Source organism: Oncorhynchus gorbuscha, unplaced genomic scaffold, assembly GCF_021184085.1.
Source record: "Oncorhynchus gorbuscha isolate QuinsamMale2020 ecotype Even-year unplaced genomic scaffold, OgorEven_v1.0 Un_scaffold_1156, whole genome shotgun sequence".
NCBI lineage: Eukaryota > Metazoa > Chordata > Actinopteri > Salmoniformes > Salmonidae > Oncorhynchus > Oncorhynchus gorbuscha.
This window is the reverse complement of record NW_025746022.1, coordinates 10,918-30,564: the sequence shown is the minus strand read 5'-3', so window position 1 is coordinate 30,564 and position 19,647 is coordinate 10,918. Positions and strand designations below refer to the sequence as shown.

Genomic DNA, 19,647 nt, shown 5'->3' with positions numbered 1-19,647 from the left:
AACATGAGAATCCACACAGGAGAGAATAATTACTTATCCTAGTGTGTAAACTTGTAATTCACATCACATACACTTACAATTCATCAGAGAGCGTACAACACTGCTCCCATTGTCTTATTTTGTTGACTGAGAATGTTTACTTGTTTATAAACTACATGTTGAACTGACGTCTGTGCCCAGTGGGCTGGTTTGAATAAACGGCAGGTGTTGGATCAATATCCACCTTAGTTGGCGCCATTCTTCACATGATCTATCTATTACATCATAAAACACAACTCAACCCATATGATCTATTACATCATAAAACACAACTCAACCCATATGATCTATTACATCATAAAACACAACTCAACCCATATGATCTATTACATCATAAAACACAACTCAACCCATATGATCTATTACATCATTAAACACAACTCAACCCATATGATCTATTACATCATAAAACACAACTCAACCCATATGATCTATTACATCATAAACACAACTCAACCCATATGATCTATTACATCATAAAACACAACTCAACCCATATGATCTATTACATCATAAAACACAACTCAACCCATATGATCTATTACATCATAAAACACTAACCCATATGATCTATTACATCATAAAACACAACTCAACACATGATATATTACATCATAAAACACAACTCAACCCATATGATCTATTACATCATAAAACACAACTCAACACATATGATCTATTACATCACACAACTCAACCCATATGATCTATTACATCATAAAACACAACTCAACACATGATATATTACATCATAAAACACAACTCAACCCATATGATCTATTACATCATAAAACACAACTCAACCCATATGATCTATTACATCATAAAACACAACTCAACCCATATGATCTATTACATCATAAAACAACTCAACCCATATGATCTATTACATCATAAAACACAACTCAACCCATATGATCTATTACATCATAAAACACAACTCAACCCATATGATCTATTACATCATAAAACACAACTCAACACATGATCTATTACATCATAAAACACAACTCAACCCATATGATCTATTACATCATAAAACACAACTCAACCCATATGATCTATTACATCATAAAACACAACTCAACCCATATGATCTATTACATCATAAAACACAACTCAACCCATATGATCTATTACATAATAAAAGTCTAATAAAACGTATACGAATATGTCATAATGATGTCATGACGTGAATGAACAGACCTTTTCATACTTTATAATATGGCTATATATATATATATATATCTACTGAACAAAAATATAAACGCAACATGCAACAATTTCAACGATTCACAGTACATATATGGAAATCAGTCAATGTCAAATGTCTTAGGCCCTGATCTATGGACTTCACATGACTGGGCACGGTGCAGCCATGGGTGGGCCTTGGAGGGCATAGACACACCCTCTGACGAGCCAGGCCCAGCCAATCAGAATATGTTTCCCCCATAATGCGTTTGAGCCAATAAGTAGTGTTGTGGCAAGGTGGGTGGGGGGGTATACAGAAGATAGTCCCGATTTGGTAAAAGACCAAGTCCATATTATGACAAGAACAGTTTAAATAAGCAAAGAGTAACAATTGTCCATCATTACTTTAAGACACGATTATGTCAGTCAAACGCAGTGTCTTTGTGAGACGCGAGTAGGTGAACGGATGATCTCTGCATGTGTAGTTCCCACCGTGAAGGAGGAGGTGCGGTGGTGTGAGGGTGCTTGGCTGGTGACGTGGTCAGTGATTTATTTACATTTCAAGGCACACTTAACCAGGTTGGCAACCATAGCATTCTGCAGCAATACGCCATCCCATCTGGTTTGCGCTTAGTGGGACCATAATTTGTTTTTCAACAGGACAATGAGCCAAAACACAGAGTGAAGGAAAAGCCTAAACACACCTCTAGGCTATGTAAGGGCTATTTTACCAAGCAGGAGAGTGATGGAGTGCTGCATCAGATGACCTGGCCTACACAATCACCCGACCTCAACCAAATTGAGATGGTTTGGGATGAGTTGGACCGCAGAGTGAAGGAAAAGCAGCCAACAAGTGCTCAGCATATGTGGGAACTCCTACAAGACAGTTGAACAAAGCATTTCAGGTGAAAGCTGGTTGACAGAATGCCAAGAGTGCGAAAGCTGTCAAGGCAAAGGGTGGCTACTTTGAAGAATCTCAAATATAAAATACACTGCTCAAAAAAATAAAAGGGAACACTTAAACAACACAATGTAACTCCAAGTCAATCACACTTCTGTGAAATCAAACTGTCCACTCAGGAAGCAACACTGATTGACAATAAATTTCACATGCTGTTGTGCAAATGGAATAGACAACAGGTGGAAATTATAGGCAATTAGCAAGACACCCCCAATAAAGGAGTGGTTCTGCAGGTGGTGACCACAGACCACTTCTCAGTTCCTATGCTTCCTGGCTGATGTTTTGGTCACTTTTGAATGCTGGCGGTGCTTTCACTCTAGTGGTAGCATGAGACAGAGTTTACAATCCACACAAGTGGCTCAGGTAGTGCAGCTCATCCAGGATGGCACATCAATGCGAGCTGTGGCAAGAAGGTTTGCTCTGTCTGTCAGCGTAGTGTCCAGAGCATGGAGGCGCTACCAGGAGACAGGCCAGTACATCAGGAGACGTGGGGAGGCCGTAGGAGGGCAACAACCCAGCAACAGAACCGCTACCTCCGCCTTTGTGCAAGGAGGAGCACTGTCAGAGCCCTGCAAAATGACCGACAACAGGCCACAAATGTGCATGTGTCTGCTTAAAAGGTCAGAAACAGACTCCATGAGGGTGGTATGAGGGCCCGATGTCCACAGGTGGAGGTTGTGCTTACAGCCCAACACCGTGCAGGACGTTTGGCATTTGCCAGAGAACACCAAGATTGGCAAATTCGCAACTGGCGCCCTGTGCTCTTCGCAGATGAAAGCAGGTTCACACTGAGCACATGTGACAGACGTGACAAAGTCTGGAGACGCCGTGGAGAACGTTCTGCTGCCTGCAACATCCTCCAGCATGACCGGTTTGGCGGTGGGTCAGTCATGGTGTGGGGTGGCATTTCTTTGGGGGGCCGCTCAGCCCTCCATGTGCTCACCAGAGGTATCCTGACTGCCATTAGGTACCCGAGATGAGATCCTCAGACCCCTTGTGAGACCATATGCTGGTGCGGTTGGCCCTGGGTTCCTCCTAATGCAAGACAATGCTAGTTCTCATGTGGCTGGAGTGTGTCAGCAGTTCCTGCAAGAGGAAGGCATTGATGCTATGGACTGGCCCTGAATCCAATTGAGCACATCTGAGACATCATGTCTCACTCCATCCACCACGTTGCACCACAGACTGTCCAGGAGTTGGCGGATACTTTAGTTCAGGTCTGGGAGGAGATCCCGCAGGAGACCATCCGCCACCTCATCAGGAGCATGCCCAGGCATTGTAGGGAGGTCATACAGGCACGTGGAGGCCACACACACTACTGAGCCTCATTGTGACTTGTTTTAAGGACATTACATCAAAGTTGGATCAGCCTGTAGTGTGGTTTTCCACTTTAATTTAGGGTGTGACTCCAAATCCAGACCTCCATGGGTTGATAAATTTGTGTTATTTTAGTGTTCCCTTTATTTTTTGAGCAGTGTATATATACTGAACAGAAATATAAATATATACTGAACAGAAATATAAACATATACTGAACAGAAATATAAATGCAGCCTTCCGAGTGGCGCAGCATCTAAGGCACTGCATTGTGCTTCGCTGCATTAATACAGATTCTGGTTTGATACCCAGCTCTGTCGCAGCCGGCCACAAACGGGAGAGCCAATTGGCCCAGCGTCGTCCGGGTTGGGGGGGGGGGGGTTTGGCCGGTCGAGATGTCCTTGTCCCATCGACTCCTGTGGCGGGCCGGGCTGACACGGTCGCCAGGTGTAAGGTATGTAAGGTATTTCCTATAGCGCTTGTCAACTGCGTTTATTTTCATCAAATGGCTCTTGAAGTTCACCTCTCCTGAGTCCGTATGGAAGTTGCAGCGATGAGACAAGACTAACCACCAATTAACGAAAATTGGGGGGTAAAAAGAAATAATAATAATAATAATTTTTTTAAAGCCCCAAATATTTCACTCTTTTTACTTTACCCAAAATATCATGCCATTAGTGATTAGTCAAAATGTTTTTAAAAAATGTAACATTGTGTCGAACCCTTGAGAGATAAAAAAAAAAAACGTTTGACTTCACACAAAACAGAAGGAGTAATTCATGTTAACATATTACCAGGAAGCTCTACAACATTTGTTTTAAAATCACACCAAGATTGAATTAAATTATTAAATGGTTGAACATTGACCTCAGGTTATTGTCTGATTTGGTGCAGATTTTGATGTGAATATTCTCAAAGCATAAAACAATATATGTTTCTATCAAACGGACTTATTGCAGATAAAGGGCTTTGTATGATTACGTAGTGAAAAATTGGTTTCCATCTCATTTTCACACATGACTACAAATCCCTTTGGATAAAAGTGTCTGCTAAATGGCAGATATATTCAGTGATTCTACCAAACATTTGGAACACCTTCCTAATATGGAGTTGGACACTCCCCTTTTCCCCCCAGAACAGCCTCAATTCGTCGGTCGGGGCATGGACTCTGCAAGGTGTCGACAAGCGTTCCACAGGAATGCTGGCCCGTGTTGACTCCAGTGCTTCCCACAATTGTGTGAAATTGTTTGGATGTTCTTTGGGTGCAGTGGAGGCTCCTCAGAGGAGGAAGGGAGCCCCATTTTCAGAAAAATAAAAATGGTAAAACATTTAGAAAGTTATCCTTTTTAGATCAAACTATACCAAATATAATCACATCACCAAATAATTTATTAAAACATACTATTTTGCATCCTCCTCTGGGTACATTGACTTCAATACAAAACCTAGGAGGCTCATGGTTCTCAAGCCCTTCCATAGATTTACACAGTAATTATGACAATTTCCGGAGGACGTCCTCCAACCTATCAGAGCTCTTGCAGCATGAACTGACATGTTGTCCACCCAATGAAAGGATCAGAGAACGAATCTAGTATGAGCTACAGCTAGGCAGCACTGCAGTGCATAAAATGTGGTGAGTAGTTGACTCGAAGAGAGAAAAAGACAATAGTTGAACAGTTTTGAACAAATTAAGAGAAGGGAGAGAGAGAGAGTTTGTCATTTATTTTCCACTTTCAGTTTCACTTACTAGCAAATGCAGTTTAGCCTACTCAAACAGAATGATGCTATGCTAAAATAATCATCCTCCCTCATCTTAAACCGCAATGACTGCTACTGTTTGGGTGGTGGACCAGTCTTGGTACACATGGGAAACTGTGATGCATTTGCTCTGTTGTTTACAGGTTTATTCGTATTTTATAGACCGTGGCTTTAAGGGAATAGTACCGTCACATCTAGATTCAAACTCATGTGAAAAATGAGCAGAGAAAATGTGTATTAACACGCTACCTATTCATCTAAGTTATTCTGCCCTTGAAGTGCGTTCCCATGCAAAACTAGACAGATAGCTAACAACTAAGTTGTCAATAAAACTTCCAAGGCGTGACTTTTCTTGAATTAATATTAAAAACGTTTAGGTTGTGAAACTACAAAATACAGAAAATAATATACTTTAGTGTTCAATTCACATCGATATACTGTAGCTGTACATTATACATTTCAAGTTGAAGTTGCATAAATACAAAGCACGTGCCAATGTACCATGTATCTGGCATGATGCCAAACCATATAGCTAATTGATACTCATATGGTAATTGGCTAACTCCTTAATTACTCTAATAATGTGCAACCACCTCTGTACAATAGAGGTCCTTCTGTAGCTCAGTTGGTAGAGCATGGCGCTTGTAACGCCAGGGTAGTGGGTTCGATCCCCGGGACCACCCATACGTAGAATGTATGCACACATGACTGTAAGTCGCTTTGGATAATGCTAAATGGCATATATTACAATAGCATAACGATAACCGTAGCGCTGCTTCGATGCGCCCAGAACGAATTCTCTACTTACTGTTTTCGTACAGTCTTTCTAAGTACCAGAAAGCTCCACTAGGGGCGATAAGCACCATGGAAAACAATGAAAATCCATCGTTACCACGGTAATAAAACAGTCTGTTACCTTCTGACAGGATGGCGGCACAGAAGTATGTATTCATCATCTACATATTCATATTAAGCTTCTACGTCTGTGAACAGGAACGTATTATTTGGAAGACGTAAGAGAAAATATATCAGCTTATTGTTAAATAATTATGACGTTCTTTCCAAAACAAAGTGTTGTCACTATTGTTTCCAAACTGCGTTACCCTCTCCAGCCAGCAGATGGCGATGAGCGCCTTTCAGGTGACTCTTCTTGTGTGACGTATAATGGACTGGACGGACGCTTCTTCAGGAACAACAACACGGATACTATTTCAACCACCTCTGTAGCTTACTAGACAACATAAAACTGGAAGAGTGTCGCTTTAGATCATGTTAATGTACATTATGTAATGTCAGTGTTGTAAACGCAGTTCAGTTGACGTATTAACTGGTTAACTTTAACCTAATTTGCATGTTCAATTTGCAAACTTGTTAAAGATTGTTGCTGAGCCAAGCACTAGGCTAGTAGCTAATGCTAGCTAGCTAGCTAACATCCCTGACCATGAGCTCACTGAACTACTCATCCCCTGCTAAAGAAGAGGAGGTCTGCTTTACGGAGAAAGAAGCTCTGGCGCTGAATATTGTCGTGAAAGACGAAGAGGAGGATATTACTGTGAAAGGAGAGGAAGAACCTTTCAGAATTAAAAAGGAGGAAGAGGATGCTGTCTCAAAGTTAAAAAAGGAAGACGTTTTGGGAGTGAAAGAGGAGGAGACAGAATATAAGATTAACACCAGTGAGTACTGTCTTCAACAGGGACACAATCTATGCAGTTATTGAACTAATGTGTCGTTTTTAAGGGGCATTCTACTGAAGTTCTACACTTGAATATGTTGTTCAGTACTGTAGGAATTGTTAAACGGTCAATCCGCCATTGGTTCATATATTTCGGTGTCTTTTAAATTAGATGTATTGAATTCTCCATGTGGTCTATATTAAAGTACACCTCATCTAATATAACAGGCTTTTAAAATTCAATATTGGTGCATAATGTCTACTTAAATATCAAAGGGATGCAACAAGCACGCATTTCGTGGAACAACCCTTTAACATTTGCATTTTAGGCCCCGTTCAGAGATATTAATGCCTCTTGTAAGACCCTATGTGAATGTAATAGTAGATCATAAGTTTACCACCTGTTTGATGTTCTCGTTCACACAGGAGAGAGACATGACTATGGTGGATCCTCTGGGGAGACTCAACAACATCCTGATGCTGACGAGGCAGAGAAGAGTCTCTCCAGATCAGAAGACCAGATGGTACAGCTTGGTCTGGTCTAGCATACAGCTTGCTCTCTGGGTCTGGGCTGGGTTTCTGTAAAGCACTTTATGTCAACAGTGACATCAGCATCCATAATGATATGTGTCTGTGTCCCCTCTTTGTGGTTACCAGGACAACGCTAGCCCTTCCTCCCTCCCTGAGTCCCTGTATTGTGCATCTCCTGGTAGCTCCTTACTGCTGGGTATGAAGAGGTTGTCTGTGCTGCTGGTGGACTGCAGGAAAACAACAGGGCTGAGTGGAACTGTGAGAGGAGGAGCAGAGAAGAACGGATCAGATTTGACACATCAAAGTAAGTGCTGTAGTTTAGTTTGAACAAATACAATAGATCTGCCCACTGGTATCTGTTACCAAGACAACCAGCAGACTTCTCTCTTCACAGAGAGCCGGAAGTGCTAAAAATCAAATCAAATTTTATTTGTCACATACACATGGTTAGCAGATGTTAATGCGAGTGTAGCGAAATGCTTGTGCTTCTAGTTCCGACAATGCAGTGATAACCAACAAGTAATCTAACTAACAATTCCAAAAAAAACTACTGTCTTATACACAGTGTAAGGGGATAAGGAACATGTACATAAGGATATATGAATGAGTGATGGTACAGAGCAGCATACAGTAGATGGTATCGAGTACAGTATATACATATGAGATGAGTGTGTAGACAAAGTTAACAAAGTGGCATAGTTAAAGTGGCTAGTGATACATGTGTTACATAAGGATGCAGTCGATGTTGTAGAGTACAGTATATACATATGCATATGAGATGAATAATGTAGGGTAAAATAACATTATATAAGGTAGCATTGTTTAAAGTGGCTAGTGATATATTTACATCATTTCCATCAATTCCCATTATTAAAATGGCTGGAGTTGGGTCAGTGTCAATGACAGTGTGTTGGCAGCAGCCACTCAATGTTAGTGGTGGCTATTTAACAGTCTGATGGCCTTGAGATAGAAGCTGTTTTTCAGTCTCTCGGTCCCAGCTTTGATGCACCTGTACTGACCTCGCCTTCTGGATGATAGCGGGGTGAACAGGCAGTGGTTCGGTGGTTGATGTCCTTGATGATCTTTATGGCCTTCCTGTAACAACGGGTGGTGTAGGTGTCCTGGAGGGCAGGTAGTTTTTGCCCCCGGTGATGCGTTGTGCAGTCCTCACTACCCTCTGGAGAGCCTTACGGTTGAGGGCGGAGCAGTTGCCGTACCAGGCGGTGATACAGCCCGCCAGGATGCTCTCGAATTGTGCATCTGTAGAAGTTTGTGAGTGCTTTTGGTGACAAGCAACGAATTTTTTGTCTTCCTGAGGTTGAATAGGCGCTGCTGCGTTTGTTCCTTCTTCCACGACGCTGTCAGTGTGAGTGGACCAATTCAGTTTGTCTGTGATGTGTATGCCGAGGAACTTAAAACTAGCTACCCTCTCCACTACTGTTCCATCGATGTGGATAGGGGTGTTCCCTCTGCTGTTTCCTGAAGTCCACAATCATCTCCTTAGTTTTGTTGACGTTGAGTGTGAGGTTATTTTCCTGACACCACACTCCAAGGGCCCTCACCTCCTCCCTGTAGGCACTCGTCGTTGTTGGTAATCAAGCCTACCACTGTTGTGTCGTCCGCAAACTTGATGATTGAGTTGGAGCGTGCGTGGCCACGCAGTCGTGGGTGAACAGGGAGTACAGGAGAGGGCTCAGAACGCACCCTTGTGGGGCCCCGTGTTGAGGATCAGCGGGGAGGAGATGTTGTTGCCTACCCTCACCACCTGGGGGCGGCCCGTCAGGAAGTCCAGTACCCAGTTGCACAGGGCGGGGTCGAGACCCAGGGTCTCGAGCTTGATGACGAGCTTGGAGGGTACTATGGTGTTGAATGCCGAGCTGTAGTCGATGAACAGCATTCTCACATAGGTATTCCTCTTGTCCAGGTGGGTTAGGGCAGTGTGCAGTGTGGTTGAGATTGCATCGTCTGTGGACCTATTTGGGCGGTAAGCAAATTGGAGTGGGTCTAGGGTGTCAGGTAGGGTGGAGGTGATATGGTCCTTGACTAGTCTCTCAAAGCACTTCATGATGACGGAAGTGAGTGCTACGGGGCGGTAGTCGTTTAGCTCAGTTACCTTAGCTTTCTTGGGAACAGGAACAATGGTGGCCCTCTTGAAGCATGTGGGAACAGCAGACTGGTATAGGGATTGATTGAATATGTTCGTAAACACACCGGCCAGCTGGTCTGCGCATGCTCGGAGGGCGCGGCTGGGGATGCCGTCTGGGCCTGCAGCCTTGCGAGGGTTAACACGTTTAAATGTCTTACTCACCTCAGCTGCAGTGAAGGAGAGACTGCATGTTAAATGTGTAGACCAAGAGAATCCGTTGCAGGCCGTGTCAGTGGCACTGTATTGTCCTCAAAGCGGGCAAAAAGTGATTTAGTCTGCCTGGGAGCAAGACATCCTGGTCCGTGACTGGGCTGGATTTCATCTTGTAGTCCGTGATTGACTGTAGACCCTGCCACATGCCTCTTGTGTCTGAGCCATTGAATTGAGATTCCACTTTGTCTCTGTACTGACGCTTAGCTTGTTTGATAGCCTTACGGAGTGAATAGCTGCACTGTTTGTATTCAGTCATGTTGCCAGACACCTTGCCCTGATTAAAAGCAGTGGTTCGCGCTTTCAGTTTCACGCGAATGCTGCCATCAATCCACGGTTTCTGGTTAGGGAATGTTTTTATCGTTGCTATGGGAACGACATCTTCGAAACGTTCTAATGAACTCGCACACCGAATCAGCGTATTCGTCAATATTCCCATCTGACGCAATACGAAACATGTCCCAGTCCACGTGATGGAAGCAGTCTTGGAGTGTAGAGTCAGCTTGTTCTGACCAGCGTTGGACAGACCTCAGCGTGGGAGCCTCTTGTTTTAATTTCTGTCTGTAGGCAGGGATCAGCAAAATGGAGTCGTGGTCAGCTTTTCCGAAAGGGGGCGGGGCAGGGCCTTATATGCGTCGCGGAAGTTAGAGTAACAATGATCCAAGGTTTTACCACCCCTGGTTGCGCAATCGATATGCTGATAAAATTTAGGGAGTCTTGTTTTCAGATTGGCTTTGTTAAAATCCCCAGCTACAATGAATGCAGCCTCCGGATAAATGTTTTCCAGTTTGCAAAGAGTTAAATAAAGTTCGTTCAGAGCCATCGATGTGTCTGCTTGGGGGGGTATATACGGCTGTGATTATAATCGAAGAGAATTCTCTTGGAAGATAATGCGGTCTACATTTGATTGTGAGGAATTCTAAATCAGGTGAACAGAAGGATTTGAGTTCCTGTATGTTTTCTTCATCACACCATGTCCCGTTAGTCATGAGGCATACGCCCCTCCACTCTTCTTACCAGAGAGATGTTTGTTTCTGTCGGCGCGATGCGTGGAGAAACCCGTTGGCTGCACCGCCCTGGATAGCGTTTTCCCAGTAAGCCATGTCTCCGTAAAGCAGAGAACGTTGCAGACTCTGATGTCCCTCTGGAATGCCACCCTTGCTCGGATTTCATCAACCTTGTTGTCGAGAGACTGGACATTGGCAAGAAGAATACTGGGAAGTGGTGCGCGATGTGCCCTTTTCCGGAGTCTGACCAGAACACCGCCGCGTTTCCCTCTTTTTCGGAGTCGTTTCCTTGGGTCGCTGCATGCGATCCATTCCGTTGTCCTGTTTGTAAGGCAGAACACAGGATCCGCGGTCGCGGAAAACATATTCTTGGTCGTACTGATGGTGAGTTGACGCTGATCTTATATTCAGTAGTTCTTCTCGACTGTATGTAATGAAACCTAAGATGACCTGGGGTACTAATGTAAGAAATAACACGTAAAAAAACAAAAAACTGCATAGTTTCCTAGGAACGCGAAGCGAGGCGGCCATCTCAGTCGGCGCCGGAAGTTTCCAAATCGGTTGGCGCAGAAGTTTGACAGTGTGTGCAACTCTGCAGAACTCTTTTTTATTTTCAGCGTGCTTAGTTGTGAAGTGTTTAAAACTTCTTAAGACTAGCAGAACCCCTCGACAACATCCGCTGAAATGGCGGAGTGCGAAATGAAAAATTATTTTGGGGAATTATTTAACTTTCATACATTCACAAGTGCAATACACCAAATTAAAGCTTAACCTTGTTAATCTAGCCATTGTGTCCAATTTATAGACATAGACATTTTCCAGTCAAAGAGAGGAGTCACAAAAGGCAGAAATAGAGATGAAATGAATCCCCAACCTTTGATGATCTTCATCAGATGGCACTCATAGGACTTCATGTTACACAATACATGTATGTTTTGTTGGAAAAAGTTCATATTTATTTCCAAAATATCTCAGTTTACATTGGAGAGTTTGTTCAGTAATGTTGTGCCTCGAAAACATCTGGCGAATTTGCAGAGAGCCAAATCAATTTACAGAAATACTCATCATAAAATTTGATAAAAGATACAAGTGTTATGCATAGAATTAAAGATATACTTCTCCTTAATGCAAGCACGGTGTCAGATTTCAAAAAGCTTTACGGAAAAAGCACACCATGCAATAATCTGAGGACAGCGTACTCGAAGCCACAAAAACAAGCCATACAGATACCTGCCATGTTGTGGAGTCAGAAATAGCGTTATAAATATTCACTTATCTTTGATGATCTTCATCAGAATGCACTCCCAGGAATCCCAGTTCCACAATAAATGTTTGTTTTGTTCGATAAAGTTAATCTTTAGGTCCAAATACCTTTTTGTTTGTTAATGCTTTTAGTTCACCAATCGAAATTCACAAGGTGCGGGCAAGTCCAGACAAAAATTCTAAAAATATATATTACAGTTCATAGAAACATGTCAAACGATGTATAGAATCTATCTTTAGGATGCTGTGAACATAAATCTTCAACAATGTTTCAACCGACAATTTCTTTGTCTTTAGAAATGAAAAGGAACGTTCCCCATGTTTGTTCAATGAACCATAAACAAGTAACGTAAAACATGAACAAATATGATGATGTGGGGCCAACATTATTATATACACTATATACGGTGCCTACATTATTATATACACTATATATAGTGCCTACATTATTATATACACTATATACAGTGCCTACATTATATACACTATATACGGTGCCTACATTATTATATACACTATATATGGTGCCTACATTATTATATACACTATATATGGTGCCTACATGATTATATACACTATATACGGTGCCTACATTATTATATACACTATATACGGTGCCTACATTATTATATACACTATATACGGTGCCTACATTATTATATACACTATATACGGTGCCTACATTATTATATACACTATATACGGTGCCTACATAACTCTGTCGGCGCCGGATAACTTCCGGCGCCGACAGAGATGGCCGCCTCGCTTCGAGTTCCTAGGAAACTATGCAGTTTTTTGTTTTTTTACGTGTTATTTCTTACATTAGTACCCCAGGTCATCTTAGGTTTCATTACATACAGTCGAGAAGAACTACTGAATATAAGATCAGCGTCAACTCACCATCAGTACGACCAAGAATATGTTTTTTGCGACGCGGATCCTGTGTTCTGCCTTACAAACAGGACAACGGAATGGATTCCATGCAGCGACCCAAAAACGACTCCGAAAAAGAGGGAAACGAGGCGGTCTTCTGATCAGACTCCGGAGACGGGCACACCGTGCACCACTCGCTAGCATTCTTCTTGCCAATGTCCAGTCTCCTGACAACAAGGTTGATGAAATCCGAGCAAGGGTAGCATTCCAGAGGGACATCAGAGACTGTAATGTTCTGTGCTTCACGGAAACATGGCTCACTGGAGAGACGCTATCCGAAGCGGTGCAGCCAACGGGTTTCTCCACGCATCGCGCCGACAGAAACAAACACCTTTCTGGTAAGAAGAGGGGCGGGGCGTATGCCTTATGACGAACGAGACATGGTGTGATGAAAGAAACATACAGGAACTCAAATCCTTCTGTTCACCTGATTTAGAATTCCTCACATTCAAATGTAGACCGCATTATCTACCAAGAGAATTCTCTTCGATTATAATCACAGCCGTATATATCCCCCCCACGCAGACACATCGATGGCTCTGAACGAACTTTATTTAACTCTTTGCAAACTGGAAACCATTTATCCGGAGGCTGCATTCATTGTTGCTGGGGATTTTAACAAGGCTAATCTGAAAACAAGGCTCCCTAAATTTTATCAGCATATCGATTGCGCAACCAGGGCTGGAAAAACCTTGGATCATTGTTACTCTAACTTCTGCGACGCATATAAGGCCCTGCCCCGCCCCCCTTTCGGAAAAGCTGACCACGACTCCATTTTGCTGATCCCTGCCTACAGACAGAAACTAAAACAAGAGGTTCCCACGCTGAGGTATGTCCAACGCTGGTCCGACCAAGCTGACTCCACACTCCAAGACTGCTTCCAGCATGTGGACTGGAATATGTTTCGTATTGCGTCAGATAACAACATTGACGAATACGCTGATTCGGTGTGCGAGTTCATTAGAACGTGCGTTGAAGATGTCGTTCCCATAGCAACGATTAAAACATTCCTTAACCAGAAACCGTGGATTGATGGCAGCATTCGCGTGAAACTGAAAGTGCGAACCACTGCTTTTAATCAGGGCAAGGTGTCTGGTAACATGACCGAATACAAACAGTGCAGCTATTCCCTCCGCAAGGCTATCAAACAAGCTAAGCGTCAGTACAGAGACAAAGTAGAATCTCAATTCAACGGCTCAGACACAAGAGGCATGTGGCAGGGTCTACAGTCAATCACGGACTACAGGAAGAAATCCAGCCCAGTCACGGACCAGGATGTCTTGTTCCCAGGCAGACTAAATAACTTTTTTGCCCGCTTTGAGGACAATACAGTGCCACTGACACGGCCTGCAACGAAAACATGCGGTCTCTCCTTCACTGCAGCCGAGGTGAGTGAGACATTTAAACGTGTTAACCCTCGCAAGGCTGCAGGCCCAGACGGCATCCCCAGCCGCGCCCTCAGAGCATGCGCAGACCAGCTGGCCGGTGTGTTTACGGACATATTCAATCAATCCCTATACCAGTCTGCTGTTCCCACATGCTTCAAGAGGGCCACCATTATTCCTGTTCCCAAGAAAGCGAAGGTAACTGAGCTAAACGACTACCGCCCCCGTAGCACTCACTTCCGTCATCATGAAGTGCTTTGAGAGACTAGTCAAGGACCATATCACCTCCACCCTACCTGACACCCTAGACCCACTCCAATTTGCTTACCGCCCAAATAGGTCCACAGACGATGCGATCTCAACCACACTGCACACTGCCCTAACCCATCTGGACAAGAGGAATACCTATGTGAGAATGCTGTTCGACTACAGCTCGGCATTCAACACCATAGTACCCTCCAAGCTCGTCATCAAGCTCGAGACCCTGGGTCTCGACCCCGCCCTGTGCAACTGGGTACTGGACTTCCTGACGGGCCACCCCAGGTGGTGAGGGTAGGTAACAACATCTCCTCCCCTCTGATCCTCAACACTGGGGCCCCACAAGGGTGCGTTCTGAGCCCTCTCCTGTACTCCCTGTACACCCACGACTGCGTGGCCATGCACGCCTCCAACTCAATCATCAAGTTTGCGAACGACACAACAGTGGTAGGCTTGATTACCAACAACGACGAGACGGCCTATAGGGAGGAGGTGAGGGCCCTCGGAGTGTGGTGTCAGGAAAATAACCTCACACTCAACGTCAACAAAACGAAGGAGATGATTGTGGACTTCAGGAAACAGCAGAGGGAACACCCCCCTATCCACATCGATGGAATAGTAGTGGAGAGGGTAGTAAGTTTTAAGTTCCTCGGCATACACATCACAGACAAACTGAATTGGTCCACTCACACAGACAGCATCGTGAAGAAGGCGCAGCAGCGCCTCTTCAACCTCAGGAGGCTGAAGAAATTTGGCTTGTTACCAAAATCACTCACAAACTTCTACAGATGCACAATCGAGAGCATCCTGGCGGGCTGTATCACCGCCTGGTACGGCAACTGCTCCGCCCTCAACCGCAAGGCTCTCCAGAGGGTAGTGAGGTCTGCACAACGCATCACCGGGGGCAAACTACCTGCCCTCCAGGACACCTACACCACCCGATGTTACAAGAAGGCCATAAAGATCATCAAGGACATCAACCACCCGAGCCACTGCCTGTTCACTGCTATCATCCAGAAGGCGAGGTCAGTACAGGTGCATCAAAGCTGGGACCGAGAGACTGAAAAACAGCTTCTATCTCAAGGCCATCAGACTGTTAAACAGCCACCACTAACATTGAGTGGCCGCTGCCAACACACTGACACTGACTCAACTCCAGCCACTTTAATAATGGGAATTGATGGGAATGATGTAAATATATCACTAGCCACTTTAAACAATGCTACCTTATATAATGTTACTTACCCTACATTATTCATCTCATATGCATACGTATATACTGTACTCTATATCATCGACTGCATCCTTATGTAATACATGTATCACTAGCCACTTTAATTATGCCACTTTGTTTACATACTCATCTCATATGTATATACTGTACTCGATACCATCTACTGTATCTTGCCTATGCTGCTCTGTACCACCACTCATTCATATATCCTTATGTACATATTCTTTATCCCCTTACACTGTGTATAAGATAGTAGTTTAGGAATTGTTAGTTAGATTACTTGTTGGTTATTACTGCACTGTCGGAACTAGAAGCACAAGCATTTCGCTACACTCGCATTAACATCTGCTAACCATGTGTATGTGACAAATAAATTTGATTTGATACATTATTTTATACACTATATACGGTGCCTACATTATTATATACACTATATACGGTGCCTACATTATTATATACACTATATACAGTGCCTACATTATTATATACATGGTGCCTACATTATTATATACACTATATACGGTGCCTACATTATTATATACACTATATACAGTGCCTACATTATTATATACACGGTGCCTACATTATTATATACACTATATACAGTGCCTACATTATTATATACACTATATACAGTGCCTATATTATTATATACACTATATATGGTAACTACATTATTATATACACTATATACGGTGTCTACATTATTATATACACTATATACGGTGCCTACATGATTATATACACTATATACGGTGCCTACATTATTAGTGGGTTCGATCCCCGGGACCACCCATACGTAGAATGTATGCACACATGACTGTAAGTCGCTTTGGATAAAAGCGTCTGCTAAATGGCATATATTATTTTATTATTATACACTATATACGGTGCCTACATTATTATATACACTATATACGGTGCCTACATTATTATATACACTATATACGGTGCCTACATTATTATATACACTATATACGGTGCCTACATTATTATATACACAGTGCCTACATTATTATATACACTATATATGGTGCTTACATTATTATATACACTATACACGGTGCCAACATTATTATATACACTATATACGGTGCCAACATTATTACAAGTTCTGGACTTCCACACAAAATTACTTCTTTAGTTATTTGATGTTTAAGGAAGTGTGTAGGTCACATTCTGTATCATACAGCTATGAAAGTTATATATTTAGAACCACCTGCTTGATAGGAACAACATCTGTGTCTTGGGTGTCATAGAACTGTCTAGTTGTTTGTATTCTGACTTGTAAAACAGAATTAAAGATAAGTAATGTAAACATATCAGTAGTTACCAGGAAGCTCTACAACATCATTTGTTTTAAATGATGAAATGTTTGAAAACTGGCCTCAGGTTGAAGGCAATGATTTGGATTACACCTCATAGCAAGGCAATTTTATGATGTGGTTTCATTCTGTTCTCTCATTAAATAAACACTGTCTTTGGCAGGAGGAAAACCAAACTCGGAGGAACCAGAGACGTCCAAACCAGCAAGACGACACCTCTGCTCCCAGATTGGAAAGAGTTTTACCAAGTTAGGAAGCCTGAAAAGACATGAGAGGGGACACACAGAACCGAAGCCACAAAATTGCGCCCAGTGTGGAAGGAGTTTTAGCCACTTAGGAAATCTGAAAGCTCATGAGCGAACACACACACGGGAGAGGCCTTTCCATTGCTCCCAGTGTGGAAAGAATTTTAAGCGGTTAGACACTCTCAAAACCCACGAGCAAGTACACACAGGGGAGAAGCCATACCATTGTGCCCAGTGTGGAAATAGTTTTAGCCAGTCAGGAAGCCTGAAAGTTCATGAGCGAATACATACAGGGGAGAAGTCATACCTTTGCGCCCAGTGTGGAAAGAGTTTTAGCCAGTCAGGAAGCCTGAAGGAACACATGAGACTGCACACAAGGGAGAAGCATTACTACTGCTCACATTGTGGGAAGAGTTTTAACCATTTAGTTAGCATGAAAAGACATGAGAGGATACACACAGGAGCGAAGCCACACCCGTGCTCCCAGTGTGGAAAGAGTTTTAAGCGGTTAGACACCCTCAAAGCTCATGAGCGAATACACACAGGGGAGACACCATACTATTGTGCCCAGTGTGGAAATAGTTTTAGCCAGTCAGGAAGCCTGAAAATTCATGAGAGAATACACACAGGGGAGAAGCCATACCATTGTGGCCAGTGTGGAAAGAGTTTTAGCCTTTTAGAAAGCCTGAGAGTTCATGAGCGAATACACACAGGGGAGAAGCCTTAGCACTGCTCCCTGTGTTCAAAGTGTTTTACCCATTTAGGAAGCCTGAAGGAACACATGAGACTGCACACAGAGGAGAAGCCTTACAAATGTTCAGACTGTGGGAAGACATATTACTCATCACAGACACTTAAAAGTCACGTGAGAATCCACACAGGAGAGTATACTTACTTATCCGAGTGTGTGAACTCATATTTCATATCACATTGTCCATTGTCTTATTTTGTTGACTGAGAATGTGTTTACCTGTTTATACCACATGAAATTGAATGGTACAAAGTATACTCAAACTTATATTTGTATGTTTTTATTAGTTTTAATATAGAGTAAATCAGATTCCATGTGTTTAAATTGTCCTTTTTTAAACTCTTTGTGTTTATCTGGGTGTGTCATTCCTCCAGCACTACAGATAATCAAGTGATATTTGGATGTGATGCATTAGTTCCATTGTTGACATTTGCATTGTTGGCCCACTGATGATTTAATGAAATGAAAATGTTCAGACTCTGTAATGGAAAATGTTAATTGTATGTGTGTCCACATAACTGAGTATGTGACTAACCTTGTGAAACTGTCCTATTATAATCTCCTGTTCTTGGGACTATCATCCTGTGTTGCAAACCAATTTACACCTGTGTCCTTGTATGAATAAAGTCCCACCCAGGAACAGGAAACTATAAAGATATGTGCTAATCACTCAATGCTTCAGGAATTCAGACTGTCTACACTGCTTTGTGTAGCTGTTATTCTCTCAGAAATAAAGAGATGTGGTTTGACTTGGACTCCACCCAACCTGCAACCTAAATCCAGTGACAGGTGACATTTTGTGTAGATTTCATGTTGAATTCACTTTAGTTGAGGACTCAAAGAAATGTAAATAGAAACTAGATGTTGAACTGAAGTATGTGCCCAGTGGGCTGGTTTGAAAAAGCAGCAGGTATTGGATCGATATCCACCTTCGTTGGTTACGGGATCGTCAGCCATCTCCTTCTTCACTTTAATAGATCATATAAAAGTCTGATAAAACGTAACAAATATGTCATATTTACTTTATATACTTTATAATATGGCTATATATATATATATATATCTACTGAACAAAAATATAAACGCAACATGCAACAATTTCAACGATTCACAGTACATATATGGAAATCAGTCAATGTCAAATGTCTTAGGCCCTGATCTATGGACTTCACATGACTGGGCACGGTGCAGCCATGGGTGGGGCCTTGGAGGGCATAGACACACCCACTGACGAGCCAGGCCCAGCCAATCAGAATTTGGTTCGCCACAAAATGGCTTTATGACAGAGAGACATTCTACTTGGTTTCCTCAGCTGTCCAGGTGGCTGGTCTCAGTCTCCTGAGGTGAAGAAGCCGGATGTGGAGGTCCTGGGTGGGTGTGGTTACGCCTGGTCTGCATTTATGAGGTCGGTTGGACGTATT

General features: G+C 42.8%; 1 pseudogene; it reads left to right on the top strand.

Moving 5' to 3' along the window:
• The first annotated feature begins 6,473 nt into the window (after positions 1–6,473).
• LOC124021638 lies at positions 6,474–18,993 on the top strand (annotated as a pseudogene).
• The last annotated feature ends 654 nt before the right edge of the window (positions 18,994–19,647 follow it).